The following is a 21,322-nucleotide window of genomic DNA, read 5'->3' as shown; positions in this document are numbered from 1 at the left end:
CTACTTCCCACTTCATGAAAGAAACAGCCTAACAATGTCAAGAAAACTGATTTGCTAGGGATATCCAGGGGCTGTGGACAAGGACAGCATCTGTTTACATGAGGGTGTTGGGCTATTCGCCCGAGTCACCTGGACCCCTGCTCCGGACCACCTGGATGGCTGCAGCAGGGCCTGGTAACCTGCCTTCTCTCAAACTCCACCTTGATTTGCATTTTGGAAAACACTGGAGTAACATGTTGATGCTGTGATGGGTGATGGTAGTGCCTTTCTCTGTACATCAGCTTATTTAAAAGATTTGAACATTGAATTTGAAGAAATGTCAAATCCTTTGCCAATAAAATGAATAAATGGGAATGAGTTTCTATAAAGAGTTAAAGTGCAATAGAAATACCAAGTTGTTCCTGAGCTCTTGGGTCTCATGGACTTTAAATGTATTTGACTGTGTCCTTTTCAAATGGATAAACGAAGGGCTCTCAGAGGCAATTTTCTTTATCAGGTTCTAAGCCCTAAAATTTCATGCTTGTGTATCACACATTCTGGACACTTTCTAACTGTGTGACCTTGGACTAATTATTTGGTTCCTCTGATTATCGTCATCTATCAGGTGTGGACCTGGAGCCCTCAGAAACTAAGTAAAAATTGAATGACATGGTAATTGTGAAAAGCGCTTTGGAATCCGTGATGTGTGACACAAGTACTGGCTACCATTAGAGTTCCTGACATGTAGGCCAACATCTTCATGCTGCTCAAAAATCACAAAAGCTCTAGGTTTGCCAGGTACACATCAATCCGTTTCCTGGCTGGGCTGGTGAATAGAGCAGACTTCTTGGACACTCTTGGACAATCCATATGGACTTGACGTCAATCATGACAGTTATGTCAAGTGGCATGATACCCAGAACTGAGGTAATGAGGTGTAATGGGAATGCCCTTGGGATGGGCCCGGAAGACCTAAAACCCCAAGTCTGGGCACCTGGATAAGGACTCCATCTGGACACCCATATGAGGAGGACTACACCCATTGAGGACTCTAAGAACTCAGAACTTTGACCATTTGACACTTGATGCTGGCCTTTGTTTTGGCCTCGCTGAAGATACATTTGGACATTTTCCTTGGCGGGTCAGAGGGAGATGGGACATTGGAAATTCAGGGGCAGCCTTCCCTAATAAATCTTACCACCCCACAATCTCTTGTATGTGGGTCCTTAGAATGCTTTTATGTGATTCCCTGGAAGAGCCTGATTTCTACGGGCAACATTACAAATTTCTCAAACTTGATTCCTGTTAAGAGCAAGAGAGCATCCCTGAAAGGAATCATTCACACACGTTTGCATCTTTCCACGATGCCAGGGTTATCGGGGGAGGCCTCCCCAGTAAGCCAGTAGAGTCACATGCAGATTACACACAGAGACGGGGAGCTTATTTGATAAAATGGAGCAGAGCAAGCATCTGCCCTGAAGTCCGGGCCACTGGCAGCATCTGCAGAGGCAGGTGTGGGTCTCAAGCCAGGTGGCTGCAGGGGTGGGCGCGCATCTGATGGAGTGGAAGTCCTGTTGGGCTCAGAGCCTGACCCAGTGTAGCCACCACTGGGTGGTCGGAGCTCTGAGTTCTTATAGTCCGCAGTGGGCGGCAGTCCCACGCACATCAGTGTCCAGACTGAGTCCTTATCCAAGTGTCCAGACTTCTGGTTTGGGGCGTTCAGGGCCCCTCCTGAGGCATTTCCAGTCTTGATGTAGCACTTGGCATAACTGTTATGGCCCAACAGTGACTCCATATTGGATTGTCAAAGGTGTCCAAAAACTCCGCTCTGGTCTTGCTCTACATAATTCTTCACTCTCATTTCAAGGACTGGCGTTTGGCTCTCCTCCTTGTCTATGATTCCCCTCTGTCCCGTGGACTCCTTTGCTCTCTACCATTTCAGGAAATAACTCCCTCCATTCAGCCTCTCCCGTAAGACCAAGACCCAGAGACTAGGTAACAGACTGTTAAGCTCATCCCAGAAAGCACCCTGGAGAAGGCCAACGTCCCTTTGAAAACAAGGCCATTGAATTCCCTATCCCTGCATTACGAGCCTGAGGACCTGGCTTGGATTTTGAATGTAGACATCTACACAGAGGAGGGCCATGCCATTATCTGCTGTAAATGGGTCCATTAACACAGGGACCCTCTCCTGTGCCTCCACACGCCAGAGTGCCTGTGTGTGTTCCCGCCAGTGCACGAATGTATCTAGACCTCTACATTTGGTGTTTATTAATTTTTTAGTCTTTAATTAGGAAACAACACGTGCTCTATGTTCTTTCCATTTGTTAATAAATTCTTTTCTTAACCAATTCTATTCAAGTTTAGCAAAGAAAACCGAGGATGCATTTCCTATTTTTAAACCCCATCTGTTTTCTCGTCGATTTAAATGCTGAGAGAGAAAGAGAGAGAAAGAGAGAAAGAAAACCCACTTGTACTATGCTATACTGTTTTGCCTAGGAGGTTATATCATTTCACCTTTATTTCCAGTTTGCCTTCTGAGGGCACAGGCATCACATGAATTAGCCCCAGAGCAAATTGGAGCAAAACTATTTATGGTCTGAATAAAATATTTTTATAGGCTTAAATAGCATAAAATCAGCAGTAAACAGCTACATTTTTGTGAGAAGGAAGAAGTGAGTCCACAAAATCCTATCACTGATGCCCTTTACTACCTTTTAAAGTCAGCACATTTTCACCCTTGGAGTTGCTAAGTTCTTTCCCCGGACACCCTGCCCCACCTTTCAGCTCTGCTCCTGCCCTGGGAACACAAGAGGGAGGGATGCGAAAGGAAGATAATTGCAAAAACGTGGGGCTTTATCAGCTGCCAGCTTTCCCACTCCAAATAATACACTGGAATCTCCAGTTATGTATAATTCTTTGTGAATAAAGCATAGACTCATTTTGGAGGAAAATGCACAGAGAAAAAAATCATTTGTCTGAAGGGGGATGGGGGAGGAACTACTTTTCCTCTCTTGTCAGAATTATTATCAACCTTTTGTTTGTTTGTTTGTTTTTCAACATTTGTTACCCCCAGTATGAAATAAGAATTTGAAGTGAATTCATTTAACTTATGTGAGGTTTTTTTGTGTGTGTTTTTGTTGCGGGAGTGGAGTTGTTAACATTTCATTTTGGGGTCTCCCATCATTAACCCCAGCAGACTGTGGCTAGGCAGGGCTGCCACCTGTCACATGAAATCCATTCTGTCTGTTCTCTAAACAACCTTGACACGGGCTAAGCTTTCTAGAGTTCATTTGGAGAAATTATAAATATATGCAAACAAATGATCAGCAGCCAGTGAATGAAAGAAGAGAAATAATTTAGAAACAGAGTTGCAGAGGACAAACGCCGTGAGGACCAGCCTGGATCCTTACAGAGATTTGAAGCGTGCTTCCAAAAGTTGGCTTCCAGACGGGGAATGAATTATATTCATAGCAGTTCCAAACCAGGTGGAGAGGTCTTTTGTGTTGAGGGAGGGGCAGATCAATGTGCCTTGTGACTGGTTGTTACCTCTGCTTGTAACAGAAGTCTAATATGTTTGTATTTTAAAAAATGATGTGCCTTTGGGGACAATGGCAGCAGACAGGCAGACAGAATGGAGAAATGGAGAAAGGGCAAAGGACTCAGGGCAAAGGAGAGAGGATCAGAGTGGTGTGATGGAAACAGCTGGAGTGGGGAATCCTTTGAGTCTAAGCTCTACCCAATAGTGACTTTGGGCAATTTGCTTCCAGTGTGTGGTCTTGACTTAGCATCTATAAAATGGTTCTGTTAGTCTTGTGAGTCTCCAGCTTTGTGATCTAAGGATCCTGCCACCCTCTTAGAAATTGAAGACTCTCAAAGGGCTTTTGTTTACATAAGTTATGTCAGCAATGACCATATTAGAAATTAAATGAGCAAATATTTTAAATATGTATTAATTCATTTTAAAATAACGATAACAAGCCCACTTCATGGTAACATACTATATGTTTATGAAAGTTAACTATATTTTCCAAAACAAAGATAAATTTAGTGAGAAGAGTAACATTGTTTCACCTTTTTGTAAATCTCTTCAATGTTCGATTTAATAGAAGACAGCTAGATTCTCAGATCTGCTTTTGCAGATTGAATCTGTTGCAATTTCACATAGCATGTAATTTACATAAGAATGCATGTAAGAAGAGAGCGGGGACTGTGATGACAGAGAGAGCACCAGGTGAAGATAAAGGCAGAGCTCAGGGGGAAGCTTCTATATGCCAAGGACTGCAAGATGGCCAGGAAATTACCAAAAGGTAGGTGCAAGGTATGGAACAGATGATTTCTTAGGGCCCTCAGAATAGGACTCCTGTAGGTACAGATAAAAAAATCTGGCTTAATAATGTTAAAGCTATCTATTTGTTCAATATAGTTTAGGTGAAGCCAAAATTGGGCTTGATAATATTCTTCCAAATTAAACATTTACCCACAGATCATAAGCTTTTTAAAAAAAATATATTTTATTAATTTTCCACAGAGAGGAAGGGAGAGAGATAGAGAGTCAGAAATATCGATGAGAGAGAACCATCGATCAGCTGCCTCCTGCACATCTCCCACTGGGGATATGCCCGCAACCAAGGCACATGCCCCTGACCGGAATTGAACCTGGGACCCCTCAGTCCGCAGGCCGACGCTCCATCCACTGAGCCAAACCGGTTTCGGCAGATCATAAGCTTATTGCAGGCAACCATCTCCCCCCAAAGAAAACACAAGACCAATTATGTCTCCCAAACTATCTAATGATCATAAATGGTAAAGAGAATTCAGGTGTGTTACTCCAAATGCAGTGTCAAGTGTGCTCCAGGACCTGTACCTACAAGAGTCCTGTTCTATTTTTCAGCTAGGTCAGAACTCCAATTGGAATCAGATGTGTTATTTTCCTCCTAAATCCACACTAAGAGCTTGTGTAACTGAGTGAATATATGTAGCCCTAAACAGAAGGATAAAGAAGACCAAAGTGGCAGTAACTAAGGAGCGTGGAAAAATGGCTCAGAATGTGCAGGTCCACCAGAGAAATCCTTGGATTCTTTCTCTGAGGCTCATTCTAGACCAAAGCACGGCCTCTTCTTTCTCTGTGTGATATCTATAATGTTAGATGCACTTGGGTTCAAAAGCATTAATAACAAAGTAAATGACTATCATATGTGTCCAGTTATAAATCTTCTCTTTCTCCCATGACGAAAGCTCAGCTGCTCATTTTTACACTGAAGTTCCAATTTATCTTCCTCTCAAACTAAATTCGGGGGTCAGATTGTGAAGCCATTTCAATATGGCAACTCAGCTGTTTGGCTCCTTCCAAACTCAGGAGACAGCCACTACCCGCAGAGTAATCACAGCGGATTCCAAACTCCTGCGTTGGGACTGAATTTTCCAAGCACCTTTAGAACTAAGCTTGCACAATCTGTTTTGTTTTACTATAATTCCTCTTTAATTGGTACTCCACTAATCCAGAATTTTACATAATTTAAGCACCACTCCTATGATTCCTACTTAATAGAAATTTGCAAATTATTTCCTTATTGAAAATGTTTTGGGCTCTTAAGAAAATATTTGATTTTCAAAGCAGCTTTTTATTCTACAAAATAAGAGCTGAAAGATGAAAGCTTCTTTTACTAGTAGTTTTTCTTCCACTTCCAGGTCTAGCGATTCCCTTTCCTATAAAGGTCCCTGGGATTTTCCATGTAAGCATATTGAGAGCCATAATTTCTCCACTTCAGTCCATTTGTAAGTATTCAATACTACTCTATATGTATCTTGTAAAAAAAAAGTTGACATCTTTAACAAATATTCTGTAAATTAAATTCTTTATGATCTAGTCTTGTGGTTTGATGATCTTTTCCTACAAAAGAAAAATACATGTAAATGCTGTTCATAATTACAGGCATACCTTGTTTTATTGTGCTTCACTATATTGTGTTTTGAACATACTGCATTTTTTTACAAATTGAGCAACCCTGTGTTGAGCAAGTCTATTGGCACAATCTTTCCAGCAGGGTCAGATTAAGGTTAGCATCTTTAGCCATAAGTATTTTTTAATTAAGGTATGTACATTTCTAAAACCTAATGCTACTGTACACTTACCAGGCGTGTCAAACTCGTGGCTGGCGGGCCGCATGCCTTGTTTAAATAATTTTACATTCACTAGGAAACAGTATAGCATAAACATAATTTTACTTTCTCTAGGAAACCCCAAATTTTGTGTGATTCATTTTACTGGGATATTCACTTTATTATTGTAGTCTGAAACCAACCCAGCCATATCTCTGAGATATCCTGTACTTATTTATAAGTAATTAGAAATGAGTAATAGTACTGACGTGTACAATGCAAAGAGCACTTATATACAACATATCTGTATATCCCTGAGGTATAGGGTTTCTTATATAGTCACCCATTTTGAGGTAGTTTGAACACTTTTTTTGTTTTGTTAATGCTCACCTGAGGATATCTTTTCCATTGGTTTTTAGAGAGAGTGGAAGGGAGGGAGGGAGGAGAGAGTGAGGGGGAATTTAAATTTAAATTAAAGAGAGAGAAAGACAAACATCAATGTGAGAGAGTCATATCGATTGGTTGCTTCCCACACTCACCCCAACTGGGCCTGGGGATCGAACCTGCAACCCAGGTGCATTCCTTAACTGGGAATTGAACCCTCGACCCTTCAGTGTGTGGGCCAATGCTGTAACCACTGAGAACACTGGCTACGGCAAGAACATTTTTTCATTTTGTGCCAGTTGCAAAAGCTGACATGTTCCCATAAGCCATCCGTTTAATTTGAAGAGTTTTATGTAAACAAATATGACTAAGGTTTTATCTCCAAAATGAAGATGCTTTCACATGCCTTTTCACACATCTCAAATTTGGGAGGTCTCAGAATGAGTTTAGAAATGATTAGTATCAGGTTGCAAAACCACTTGGATTCTTTGTTAATGTCATCTTCTTCCTTTTTAATTGCCAAGCTGATTCTGAAAGTCATGGAATGTGTATGCACACCATACTTTAAATGTCGGCATATGCTGGCTTCTGTTTGGTTAGGATTTTTTCTATTTGAGTTGTTTTGGGACCAGCAAACACAAACACTCTCTCCTCCTTACCCAGGCCCTGAGCACGGCACTGTTTCACTCTCTAGGAGCACACCACCTTCGGAGTCTCTGGATACCCTTCCCTAAAGGGTCCGGCTGGCCACATGTTAAATGATGGCACTTGAATGCACTTGTTTAACTTTTGGTCAAAAATAGACTCAAAGTTAAACAACTTGGGCAAACAATAGGCAGTTGAAGTTGACCATTTTAAAATAGGGACAATGAGCATGAAAAGTCAAGATGAATACATTGCTTCAATTTCACAGACAACGTGAATTAAAAGCAGACCATTGACATTCTGCTTTAATTTAAAGGACTAAAATGTTTTCATTGTCTCAAAAACTAGTTTATTTTTAATAGCATTTACGATATGTTTTTCTTGGTTTCTGCGGCTCTTTGGAAAAGTATCGGCAAGAGTCCTTGGCTATGGAAAAATCAATTCCCTTAGCCACTTACTGGGCTACAGAGGGTGGTGGAAAACGGATTTCTTCAGATAAATTTCTATTGTCCATTACCTATATACAGTGCTCCTCCTTAGACAGACTAAGTATATCTGGCATGTTTGTACTCCAGGATAAATTCTGAAAAGTCACTGATGGCAGGGAAACAGGGTAAGACCTATTTCACACCAGATTTGTGATTCGGGTTAACTTGAGAGCAGAATACTTCCAAGAGAAGTTTTCATCAACTTAGATTGGACCAAGGACTGTGAGCACAGACCATAGTCCGTGCCATCCAGCTGGCTTTTCCTATCAGTCAGTGCAAAGGGGCTATGAAATTGTAGCACAATTAGGTGGCCAGAGAGTGTCTTCTGCTCAGTTGTGCCTCTGTTCCTACCCTCTCTCCTCATGGCCTCCCCTCACCCCACCAAAAGCAGATAAAGCAGATGCCTGCACACAGCGTTATTAGCGAGGAAGCCTAACACACGGAGAGAGACCTATGGGAAGCTAAGTAAGGCATGCTCTGCTTCACCGGGGGCAGTGGTCGGCAAACTGCGGCCCCTTGAGTGTGGCTCTTCCGCAAAATACTACGTGCGGTGTGATTGAAACTTCGTGGCCACACTCAAGGGGCCAAAGAGACGCATGTGGCTCGCGAGCTGCAGTTTGCCGACCACTGACTGGGGCAAGCGGGAGCTGCCTTATTCCTCCTCAGCAGGGTTACTAGCCCACGGGAGTGCAGGAAGCTAAACGTGGGCAGTGAAATCGGTGACACTGAGCACAAGCTTGATCGTGGTAGGAAAAAAAGGACGGGAACTATTTTCCTGAAAACACAGGGCTTGAGTCCTCCGAGGCTTGGTAGAAAGTCAACAGGCAGCTGACAAAAGACAGGATGTCTGGAGTGCACGTTGAAAGACTTTTTGAATGCCTGTGATAAGGAAAAAAAGCCCCACCGGGAGTATCCAGTTGCTGTTTGCTCAACACGGAAGCAATGGAAGACCTGGTTTGGACTCTTGGGTATTCCAGAGGTTGAGGAGGGTCACCGCTGCCATGGGCCTGCAAGAGGCCACTGAGGTAAACACGATAAAGGCGGCAAAACAAAACAAATATCTGCCTTCTGTTCCTTAGCCTCCAATCCATGTGGCACTCTTAGACTTCCTCCCTACTGAACCCGGCCAAACCTCCGCTATCATGTCCTCCCTTAAGTCATGTGTCTTACACGCCCCCCACCCCCAACTTTTTAATGAACACCTTAGGGATAGTAACTAACTTCGGACTAGAGTAAGTATTAGGTGAGGTTGAGTTACACAGAGTATATAGGGTCGGTCATCTTCTTGAGCACATGAACATGTGATTACTTTCTTCTTCCTCAGTTAGTTCAAATCGTCCTTGGGAGACATGCAAGTAGCGTGGGGAGAGTGGCAGGGAAATAGAAGTTGAGAAAGCACATAGCTCAACAGACATAGATTAAATCCCCATTTGTTATTTAGTCCTATTATGTCAGAGAAGTGAAATTGCACACCTCAGTGAGCTCACCTGTAAAGTGGGTATCCTTGCCCTGCAGTCTTTTCCCCTCAGAGTAGTAACTGAGATGATAAGAAAACACTTTGGAAATAAGAACCAAACAAATGTGGAACAGCACCCAACACTATCTCCAAAGGAAGTTTCTAAGACTCCAAAAAAAAAACATTTTTAAACCTTATTTTTCAATATGGCTTTTGTTTTCAATGATTTACAACTTCAGGAAACCCCAAACAGAAACAACTCCAGCTCATCTCTCATGTCATTGATTGAGAGAGCCACCTTCTGCCCCGTCTCAACACTTAGACACTGTGCTTTCATCAGCTGGTACTCCCATCCTCCCATTCAGATGGGCTTTTATCCAGGTACTCTATATGGGGCTAATGCAGGCAACTTTGGACTAGAACTTCCAACTACACTTGTCACATTTCTCTCCAAGCTGAAAGCAGGAGTCTAGTCTACGAACAGAGTGGGCCGTGCGGAGGTGTTTTGAAAAGCAGGGAGTGGAAGCGAGGGAAAGGTCACGCGGTTCTTCTGTTTCGATGCGGTGCATTACGAAACCAAGTGCCGAAGAGGAGTTTCAGGAAAGAAGAAAGGAAAAGGACCCCAGGAGAGATCATAAATACTGGGCCAATTCAATAAGCCAGCTCATTGTAGAAATAAAAATAAGTTGTGAAGAGATAAAGGACAATGCTAAAGGGACCAGAGGAAAAGCACCATGGGAGGAAGCTTGTAATTGAAAACACAGAGAATGAAAATGAATCACAACTGGCTAGGCAGATGAAAAGAGAAAAATGGAAAAATAAAATAGTGTTTTTAAAAGGACAATGATAGAGGAAAAGACTCTTCCAACAAAAAGCAAGGTTTACAATAATGAAAAGCTATCTCAAGGGCAGAATGAGGCCCAAGGGAATGCCTGAAGCTAAATGACAGATAAGAAAAACCTATAACCCAAACTAGGGAAGAGACAAAACATATGGGGCAGATAAATGGAGCCAGAAACACATGAAAAAGGCATAAAACATGCCTGTTTTGTTCAAACATTAATACTAGTAAAAGAGTGAGGCTCTGAGAGTAATAACGTGTGATTTATTATCCACAACATGCTGTCTGTCCCTGCTGGCAAATTCAGCATAGAAACTTTTTTTGAGTGACAAACTCCTATCACTGCCATTTCTCCTACTTTTTCAAAATCCCTCCTCCCCAGAGAAAACTGATATTATCCTTGTAGTTTAAACAACAGGCCACGCAACCTTGCGTTCTGAGGATTTGCTGAGAGAGAAGATGTGCAGCTCTGAAATGTCTTCCAAGTAGAAAAAAAATTAGAAGCAATAGATCAACTGCTGGTCAATACCTATGCTGTGCTCCAACAGATTCATATCTGTAAATGGGACTAAAGGCAATTTATAGGGTTATTAGTGGACAAAATGAGATCATACACTTCTTAGAACATTGTCTGGCATCTAAGACGTGCACAATAAATAGTTGTTATTATTAGCAAAATAAATTTAGTTTACATCACCAAAATCAGATGGCACTCTTGGAGCACCTGAGGTATGAAACCAGGAATGTGTGCCCAAAATGTAAAATTTGACTTGTTATGACTCTCATGCCAGAAGACTAGAAGATTACAAATGTAATCTCAGTTTAAAAAAAAAATAAAAGGAAGAAGAAGAAATCCAGGGAGAATCCAAGGACCTTACATCATTACACTACAGTTCTGTTCCAGACAAGCTGATACGAGGTTATAATTAGTAAAGGATTGGTCTATCAATCCTTAAAATAACCCTTGGGACAATGTGGGTTCTCCAAAGGAACATTTTAAAATATGTTATTAATAAATTACTGATTTCCTTAAAGAGCTAAAAAGGCATGCGCATAAACAATTAGTTGCTATAGTCTATGGTGAATTTTAAAAGGCCTTTGACAAAGTTTCACATAAGTTATTTAAAAAATCTGGTCATGGTGTAGTGAAGAGGCTATTTTATCTTGGAAAGAGTTTAGAGATAGGAAACAAAGAGTGTAGGTAAATGAACTCTGAATAGCAATGGTCCTAAGACAGTTCTGTATGGACATCAGGAATTAATAAATTATTTGGAGGAGAAGCTACACAGCACAATATTGATATTTGGAGATGATACTGTCATTTCGTGTAGTTGAAATTAAATAGACTCCTGAAAGATCTGATTTCTCTGTGAACATGAACATGAAAATTGTTGATGTTGGACAAACATGAGGCATTGTATTTGTACATTAAAAGAATCCATGCCAGTGCAATGGGATTCTAATTTCTGGTCATGGATGAATAGCTCTATTGGACCAAATATCCTTCAAATAGCAACCATGAACTCTGAAGAAAATATAACAACTACCTAAAGACACTGGAGAGCAAACAAAAACGGGCAGAACCTCGGTAGCAGTTTATACTTGGGAAGAAGAAATGCTAAAGCATGAGTTTCTCATTTTTTCTCAAAGTTTTCCCTGAAAGCAGACCCCACTCCATGCCAGATGGGGTGTCTGAAACTTGGCCAGAAAGTTCACAGTCCTACTGGATTGAAGAGAACAAGCAGAGCAAAACTGTGACCTCTGAGAAAGAGATGACACGGTCAGGTGAGTCCTATCACTGTTCTTAAGTTAGCAGATTATATTATTAAATATAATTTGGTAGTTATTTGTTAACAGTGGGAAAAATAGCTCTTAGGGGAACCTGGGATATATCGTGAAGGCTGATTTCAGAGAGGGTATCAACTTTTGGGGTGGTGTTAGTTAAACAAAACAACGTAATGAACAAGCCACCTCTATCACAAATAATAAAAACAACACTGTGAGCTGGAGGGCCCCTGGTGTGACCCAGCATCAGAAAAGGAAGTGTAGCGAAGTGATCAAGGGGCTACTTGAGCTCTAGAATTGGACTTGCATGGGTTCATTCCTGACTTAGCTACTTACTAGCAGTATGACCTTGGATAATGTCATTTAACCACTCTGCCTGTTTCATCATCTGTAAAATGAAAAGTTACAGTCTCTACTTCATAGGATTAAAAGAAGTAAAATATTCAATATGTGTGATGCATTAAGAACACTACCTGAAACAGAACACACACACAATAAATATTACTTATTTATTTTCCTCTATAACTGTGGCTGCTTTCATGTTTCTATTTTTTTTTTCTGAAATAAGTAGGCAGAGTAGAATTAGCTGAGCTTTCATTTAAACATGGGAGGGAGAAGGTACCATGCTCCTCTGATGGGGTCGGGTAAACTGGATATGCGTGAGGTTATTTTTTGTTGTCATAGAGATGGGAATACACAGGCATGCAACATATAGAGACCAAAGATGCCAAATATCCTCAATTATGGAACAATCCAGTACAACAAAGGATTGTCTCGGTCAAAATGCTCAAGTGGTCTGGCCCCTGCCACCATTGAAAATCACTGAGAAAGAGAGGATAAGGTTGCTTCTCCTTCAAATAAAACTATAAGAGGTCTTACCACTCAAATTGTATCTGCCCATAATCTGGGTTTGAGCAATGATACCTTCTCATGTGTGCTTTGTGGATTAAATGTAATCTATGCATCTTGCTCAATACTCTGCCTGGCACACAGTTGTTGCTCCATATATGGGGGAGTCCTTGTTACTCTTAACTGGGACATATATTTCCTTTGTTTAAATCTCCCTTAACTCTCAGTCTCCTTCACAGTTTTCCAGGCCTTGAGAATTGCCTTCTCAATAGGTTAGATTGATGGCCTTGACTCTTTCCTGGGCAACAGGCCTTGATTGTGGAGTCCCATTCCATTTTGACTTTTCTGCGCCAACTGTGTTCCACTTCCTGATGTTCATGGCCTACTTTCTGGACCCATTTCTCTCATCTTATGTGTCTGTCTGGGCTCACTTGCTGTTTCTGGGTCTAGTCTCCTGGTAGTCCTGCTGCCAGAATCAAGCTTCCTGGGTCCTCACCCAGCCCAGTCTCCTAGACAGCAAGCACCTTTAAATAGAACAAAGTCATAGAAAATCAAGTATAAAGGTTACTCAAGTGACTTCTGCTATATAGGGAAAATAGCTTCAGATCTACTTTTATTTTAAAATTTATTGAAGAGCAGATGAGCTCTTTTCAAAACATCATTTTGGACACCTCTATCTTCTCCAGTGATGGCCCTGAGACCGAGGCCCTATTTCTACCTACCATCTCCATCAGAACAAAAGTCAAAGAAAGAGGAGGAAAGTGACTTATCTATGTATATACAAGCCTAAGCGACCAAATGACCAGTCGACCAGTTGCTATGATGTGCACTGACAATCAAGGGGCAGACGCTCAACATAGGAGCTGCCCCCTGGTGGTCAGTGTGCTCCCACAGCGGGAGCGTCACTCAGTTGATTGACCCACCTGGCGGCCTACCAGCCCCGGCAGCCACTCATTCCCTCAGTAGTCCTGCAGGTCCAATCTCCAGAGAATGGGCCAGGCACCAATGGACTGGCACCACTGGCACAATCCCAACAGCATTGCACCAAGCTCCTGGAAGTCAGCCTTGGCACTATGGCCACTTCCCCTTCCTAAACATTCCACAAGGAAGAAATGATATAAAAGCAGCTGCCAGGTGGCTCCCGACAACCCACACAAAGGTCAGCAGGACGGATCCGGATCCTGGGCCAGCATGGGCGTCCCACCGCCTGCCTGGAGGACCAATCATATCCCGCCGAACACACCCTCCTCTGGACAGGTGCCAGACATGGAGCTCAGAGCTGGCGAGCGAACGCTGCTGGAGCTGCAAGAGCCTCTCCCAATTGGAATTGACTGGTGCAGAGGGGCTGGGATGAGCGGGAGTGGCAGGCAGCGTTAGACTGCTGGGTTTTGGCCCGATCCCCGCAGGCCACCCCGAGGGACTACCCACACACAAATTCATGCACCGAACCTCTAATATTAATAGAAATGAGTATCCATCTGCACTGTAAAGTACAATCACTGTGGTTCCAGGATGATGAGCTCTCCTTGCTTCCTGTCCAGCTTCCAAACTGAACTGGACAGAACCCTCTGATTCTCCCACTTTGGTCTTAAACAATTTATGCTTTGCCCGAGATGGTCTCATTTTTACATACTTGCATGGTTTTGAAATTTTTTATTGTGGGGCAAATATCCATAACATAACATTCACCACTTTAACCATTTTTAAGAGTACAATTCAATTCAGTGACATTCAATACATTCACATTGTTGTCCAACCATCACCACTATGTTTGTTTGTTTTGTTTTTTCAAAGAATGGCTTAGAGGAGAGAGCTTTCCGAAGGTGGCCCCTCATACACAACACAGGAGCACAGGTTTGGGAGGCAGAAAAGAATTTCTTGTAATAATGGTGGGATCTGAAAGTTGTAGGAGATAAAGTACTTGAGGAGGACAGAAAGAAGTCCTTCTGTTAGATTCAGATAATCCTCACCTGAGGATATTTTTCCATTGATTTTTAGGGAGAGGGAAAGACAGAGAGAAACATGGATGTGAGTGAACCACATCAATTGGTTGCCTCCTGCAGGTGCCCCAACCAGGGCCCAGGTCAGGGAGGAGCCTGCAACAAAGGTACATGCCCTTGGCTGGAATCGAACCTGGGACCCTTCGGTCCACAGGCAGATGCTCTGAGCCAAATTGGCCAGGGCTGCTTCTCCACTCTTATTAAGCTACTATGATAAGGAAATGAATGCAAGGCCCACACAACTCACCACGCAGCAACTCGCTAAGAAACATTATTCTTAGCAGTACTCTCACCCAGTGGTAGGTTTGTTTCCAGTTCCTTTAGGCTTTCTTACCAGGTGGTCTTTCAATTAAGTATCTATCCAACACCAGAAGAGCCTTGACCTTTTGTTAGTCTCCACTCCTAGGAAGAGCTGCAGAGAATCCCAGCCCTTCTCTGGGACACTGACCCGGCCTGAAGGCTTTGCGGGCATCGGTCTACACAGCCTTGCAGTGCCGTGACTGTCTCGCACCTTCTGTCTTTGCAAAGCTAATTAATTCTCTCTGTGGCCATCTGCCTTGAAATTTGAGTTTATGTGGCTCTCCACTGAGGTGCCTTTACAATCTCCTTGGCTACCATTACTTGGAAAGGTTGGTGTGAGCGTGAAGATGCTGATAGTATATGATCCCTTAAAGTACTTCCCAGACACGGTGGGCTGTGCACCCAGCAGTGATAGATACGGTGGGGCCTTGACTTACAAGTGTCCCGACTAACGAGTTTTTTGAGATACCAGCTGTCTCTCGGCTGATTTTTTGCATTGAGTTGACAGAGTAATTTGAGTTAACGAGCTCCTTAACGAGCTCGGTCTCAGAACGAATTAAACTCGTAAGTCAAGGCCCCACTGTACTTAGAAGGGAGGTCAGAAAAAACAGACCCAGGCGCACACACAACCAGCCAGATCCCGAATACCTGCGCCTCACTGTAACAAGCAACACTTGCTCCTCTGGAGACCTGCCCATTGTTAAGCAACTCCTTAGTTAGTAATGTTTGGAAGTTGCATCCTAAAGGGCCCACGGAGTTAAAAGGGTAAAGTTGCTAGTCAGCTTTGAAGTTGTCCTTGTTATGCTGTTTAAAATATTTATACTCTTTTTATTTTATTTTTTAATATTTTTATTGATTTCAGAGAGGAAAGGAGAGGAAGAGATAGAAACATCAATGATGAGAGAGAATCATTGATCAGCTGCCTCCTGTATGCCTTCCTTTGGGGACCAAGCCCGCCACCTAGGCATGTGCCATGACCAGGAATCAAACTGCAACCTTCTGGTTCACAAGTCAATGCTCAACCACTGAGCCACACTGGCTGGACAAGTTTATATTCTCTTAAAAAGAGTCGTGGACATGTGTATGGTTGATAAAAATGCTTTGGCCAATCCCCCAGAATGTCCCCCGCCCCTGCCCCCCGCACACACACACACTTCAGAGATCAGTCCAAATGAAATCATTCGGTTTTGATGCACTTGGTTCCCTAATGGAACTGGGAACTATTCTAAGAATCTCTTTCATTGAGTACAAATCTCCTGCAGTTGATTTGCGGTTTATTTTCCTACACAGGGTGGCAGGGACCCTTCCAGCTGGCTTCCACATGGGATCTGTCCCTGTCCCAGCCCTGGGGGCAGGGGGGGGGGTTGGGAGACAGGCAAAGGAAATATAGGGTGACTTATATTAGCAATGGGTCTAGGAGTTCAAGGATGCCAGTATAGACTATGGATGGTCTTCCTACTCTCCCACTCCTTTTAATTGTCCTGAATCCTGTGCCCTACTTCCACCCTTATGATAACAAAAGGCAAAAATACGAGAAGAAAATGATTTATGTTATCAGAAAAATGTATGCATCTCCAATTTAAAAGTACAAGCATTGTGAGCAAGGACACCCACCTTCATCGGATGGTGGGTGGGACCCTGTCAGATTATGACATATTTATCACGTATTCCTGGGTCCCTGACCCAAGTGAGCAATGAGGAAAGAATCCCCTTTGAGATTCTCTGATCTTTTTTGGACCATAATTAGATCAATTAATCCTTTTGCTTTGTTACTTTTCACAAACAGTCCAAGTTATTTTCCTTTCTGGAAGCTGTGCCCTGATCAGGATCAGACCTGTTTTTATGCTTATTCTCTACACTTACACCACCCCTGTCGCCACCAGGGACAGAGGGGCACTAGCTACCAGTGTGCACAAGGGTGTGCCCAGTGAGCTCAAAGGGTGGTGTCAATGGCAGGCCCAGGGCGCTGTCCATCCGCTCCCTGAAGGTGAGAATTCTGTCTGGCCTTGATGGAGATGTGCTTTCCTGGGTGTATCTGCTCACAGAGTCCAAGTTCCATGGACTCCCCCTCACCTCGGGTCCCTGAAAATACTGTCAAGGACAGCGTTCAGAGCATCGCGAGAGCTCTCCTTCGAGTCTGACCACTTTCTCATTGAGTGGGGAAGGCCTACCAATCCGGGTGTCCTAGGAGCTCTACACAGAAGTGGGTAGAATATAATAAAAAAGTAAATAAAAATGAATAAGAGCTTTATTAGACCAGAAAATAAAGGACCGCCCAGACCACCAAGCCCAGGGATGGAAAGAGGAACTGTAAAACACCCTGAGATTCTGACACCCAATTCCCCTGTGGGTGGGTTTTTTTACACCACTCAGCAATGCTCCAGACATCAGCTGGGTGTCTGACAATTCAACTGAATTCTGACACCATCTACCCAGAGATAGCATTAGATCCCACAGGTTAAGGGTTCAGTCTACAGGACACTGCCCCACCCTGCCCTGACTTCAGATGCCAATCCCAGGTCCGGGTGGTCACCAGGACTTCTGACTGACAGGCTATAGATTGGAGGTTCCATGAATCCCTCCTTGGGTTCAGTGAATTTGCTTGAGCAGCTCAGAGAAATATTTTACTTACTATATTACTGGTTTATTCCAGAAGAATCATCCCAGGAACAGCTTGACGGAAGAAATTCGTGGGGCAGGGTATGTGGGCAGGGGCGCAGGGCTTCCATGCCCTTGCCAGGGGGCCACTTTCTTAGCACCTCCTTTCGTCCACCACCCCAGAAGCTCTACAAACCCTGTCCTTTGGGGGCTGTAGGAAGGCCTTATAACATAGGCATGATTGATTAAAGCATGGGCCAATAGACAACCGATTCGACCTCCAGCCCCGTCTTCCTCCCTGGAAATCAGGGTTGAGACTGAAAGTTCCAACCCTCTAATCACATGCTTGGCTCCCATCCTTAGGTGTGGTCCAGAAGTCCCCTCGTTAACAAAACAAAAGACATCTCTATTGCTCTCATCACATAGGACATTGCAAGAATTTTCAGAGCTCTGTGCCAGGAACTTGGACGAAAACCAAATATATAATTCTTATTCTTATACCACAATATCACACACCCTTAGGCACTTCTCCCACGCACGCCAGAGTGCCAGGCCCTGGGCTCAGCGTCACAGTGGCCTTTCTGGGAGCCACTCTGACTCAGCTATCCTCACCTTCTTCGTGTGTAAAGTGGTAATTTTATAACTTATTTCTCAATCTCTTCCTGGGATAATATTTTAAAAAACGAGATACAGATGAACTAAAACACATCCAGAGAACTGGCAAACTCTGCCGCTCCCTCCTACCCACTTGTTTGCTAAACTTTGGCGGAGCACTTGTGGGCAAACATCCTATTTTGCATCTCCATCTGGGGACAGCATAGTAAACGACTTACAACATGTTAATTGTGTAACACGAGTCTACTGTTACAAGTCCTCCCTTTAAACGGTGACAGATGAAAAAGAAATGAAAATGACAATGCTCTCAGTTACCAGTTACATCTTCTCCAAAGAAGTCAGAAAAAGCTCCAATCTCAATTATGATCACGGAACCATGTTAGGTCAGTGTGTGTGCTATGTTTTCAAGAAAGATGCTAAACAGACAGGCAAAAAACAAGCGAGCAAATACAACCCTTCAAGCCCCAGAACTGACCCCACAGTTGTAAATGCCCAGGGTATCTGTGGCGTTTCAGGAGCCTCTGATGACCTGAGGCCACAGACCAGGAGTCCGGGCCTGGACTGTTAGCAATTCCAGACAGGACCAATCCCTTATTTGTTGTTGTACCCCCAGTCCTAGAGCAGTGCCAGACACCCGCAGGATTTGCGGGGGCGAGACAGATTGTTAGTTTTGCTCTTTTAACAGCAAAGTATAGATAAAGTCTAACAAAAGGACCAGACAGATGTGGACGAGGGCCTCGGAGGGAGGATTACAGTAGCTGAAGAGTTTGAGAGGCGAGGCCAAGGCAGTTAGTTACCCACACTGCCAGGAAATGACATCACTTTTCAGGAAGCTAGGAAAGTGTGGTGGACAGGGACAGACCCAACAGCCAGCTAGAATTCAGGAGAGCACCCAAGGAAAAGGCCTTGATGTTGTCATTGGAGCCGGGTACAAGATGAGATATGACCCCGGGGAAGCCAGACAAGAGGCCAATTACGAAAATGGGTACAAATCACAGAGCATCCGTGTCCCTGGCCCCAAGGCTGAGAACAAGGAAATCATTGCTATAGGTCAGCAGTTCTCAACCTGTGGGTCGCGACCCCTTTGGGGGTTGAACAACCCTTTCACAGGGGTCGCCTAAGACCATCGGAAAACACATATATAATTACATATTGTTTTTGTGATTAATCACTATGCTTTAATGATGTTCAATTTGTAACAATGAAAATACATCCTGCATATCTGATATTTACATTATGATTCATAACAGTAGCAAAATTACAGTTATGAAGTAGTAATGAAAATAATTTTATGGTTGGGGGTCACCACAACATGAGGAACTGTATTAAAGGGTCGCGGCATTAGGAAGGTTGACAACCATTGTATAGGCTCTCCACTTAATGTGCCTGGAATTTAAGCAGGTCAGTCAACTTCTCTGTTGTTGTCTCAGGGAGTGTGAGAGTTTCCAATGCATCCTTACGCCCATTTTAGAGGTTCATAAATATAAGACAGCTTTTTTGTTTCAATTGTGTCTACCTTATACTAAGATATTGTACTGAAAAGTTTAAACAGAGTAGATAAAAGTAATCAATTATAAAAAGTGAATTGTTGATATTAAAATTTATCATTTTATATCCTTCTGTGTGATAAATTCTAACAAGAGTCATTGAACCCTAACAATTAATTATCTCTATTTCAAACTCTGCTGCTCTCCTGGGTATTATTCGCCTTTTTTTTTTTTTCTTTTGAGGCTGGGGAGTATTTGGAGAGAAAGAGCCAGAAGAGTGGCCTTATAATTGGATAGGCTGGGCAACATTTCAAACAGATTGTGTTACAAGAACAAGAACACATTTCAAAGGCAAATAAAATGATTCCTGTATTAGCTGATTTGGAGCAGCTAATTAAGACATCTGAAAATAGTAAGTTCATAGAATGCTGGTATTGGAAGATATCTTGGGGATAACCACTTCCCAACCCCTAATTGTAAGTTGAGGAACTAGGTTTAGAAGTTGAGTGACTTGCCTAAGGCCACGAGGTTAGAGGAAGGGACAAGGATAGTCAATTCCTAAATCTCATCCCCATCTGGATCTCCCTGGCTGGAGTGAAGGGACTGGGCGGTGGGGAGATGTGTAGACTCCTTCTTTTGAAGGTCCACCAAATAGAAGAAGTAATTTTATGAAATAGGGAAACTGTAGGAAAACATGTATTTTGAAATTCCCTAACAAAAACTGGCATTACAAATCAGGTTCCTTCTCTAGAATTTCTAGCTGTTTCTATGACAACTTTATTTATTTACTCCCATAGCATTCTTTGCTTTTTCCCCGCCCAGAAGAAGGAAGGTTTTGTTTTTTTAAATATACTTTTTATTGGTGGTAGTATTACAGATATCTCCTATTTCTCCCCCTTTATCCTACTGCCCATGTCCATGGGCTATACACATCTATAATAATAAAAAGCTTAATATGCTAATTAGACCAGAAAGCTGAATGACTTTCTGAATGTCCTTCTGGATGAAGCCGTGGTGGTAGGGACCAAGGCAGAGGTGGTTAGGGGCGATCAGGCAGGCAGGCGAGCAATTAGGGGCATCAGGCAGGCAGGCAGAGTGGTGAGGGGCAGCAAGCAGGCAGGCAGAGTGGTTAGGGGTGATCAGGCAGGCAGGCAGGGGAGCAGTTAGGAGCCAGCGATCTGGATTGCGAGAGGGTGCAGGCCTGGCTGAGGGATCCGCCCCCCACAACCCCCCCCACCCTCTCCTGTGCACAAATTTTGTGCACTGGACCTCTAGTAAGTATATAAATTCTTTGGTTTATCTCTTCTCATCCCCCATACCCTGCATTGAAGTATGTTAGTGTTTTTGAGATGGAAAAAGCTGGGAGATCAGAAACAACAACAAAAATGAGAACAAAATTATTTAAACATTTTAAATTGACTCAGAGGGAGCCTTTCCTGTGTTCTGTTAGGTACTAGCACACCAGGAGGACCAAATTTCTGAGTCCTGATGCATTTATTTCTGTCTCAATTAAGGAAAAATGACATCATTTCAGAGAAGCGGTACTCTCAAGGAGTTAGTAAAATAAATGAACTTACATGATGAAATTGGCTTCTCAAATGGATAACGGGACACTTTCCAGGGTTTAGAGGTGGACACTGTTTCCACTTGGACTCCTCCTTTCTTCCTCCACCCCAGGCAACTTAAAGCTTAAGCAGGTATCACCAACTTTCCTCCAGGCACACTAGTGTTCTAGGATGTAAAATGTTCTACTGTTTATCATTTATGTTTCTTCCTTTCAGTTCTGCTAATTC

Source organism: Myotis davidii, unplaced genomic scaffold (assembly GCF_000327345.1).
Source record: "Myotis davidii unplaced genomic scaffold, ASM32734v1 scaffold323, whole genome shotgun sequence".
Lineage (NCBI taxonomy): Eukaryota > Metazoa > Chordata > Mammalia > Chiroptera > Vespertilionidae > Myotis > Myotis davidii.
This window is presented reverse-complemented; position numbering follows the sequence as displayed.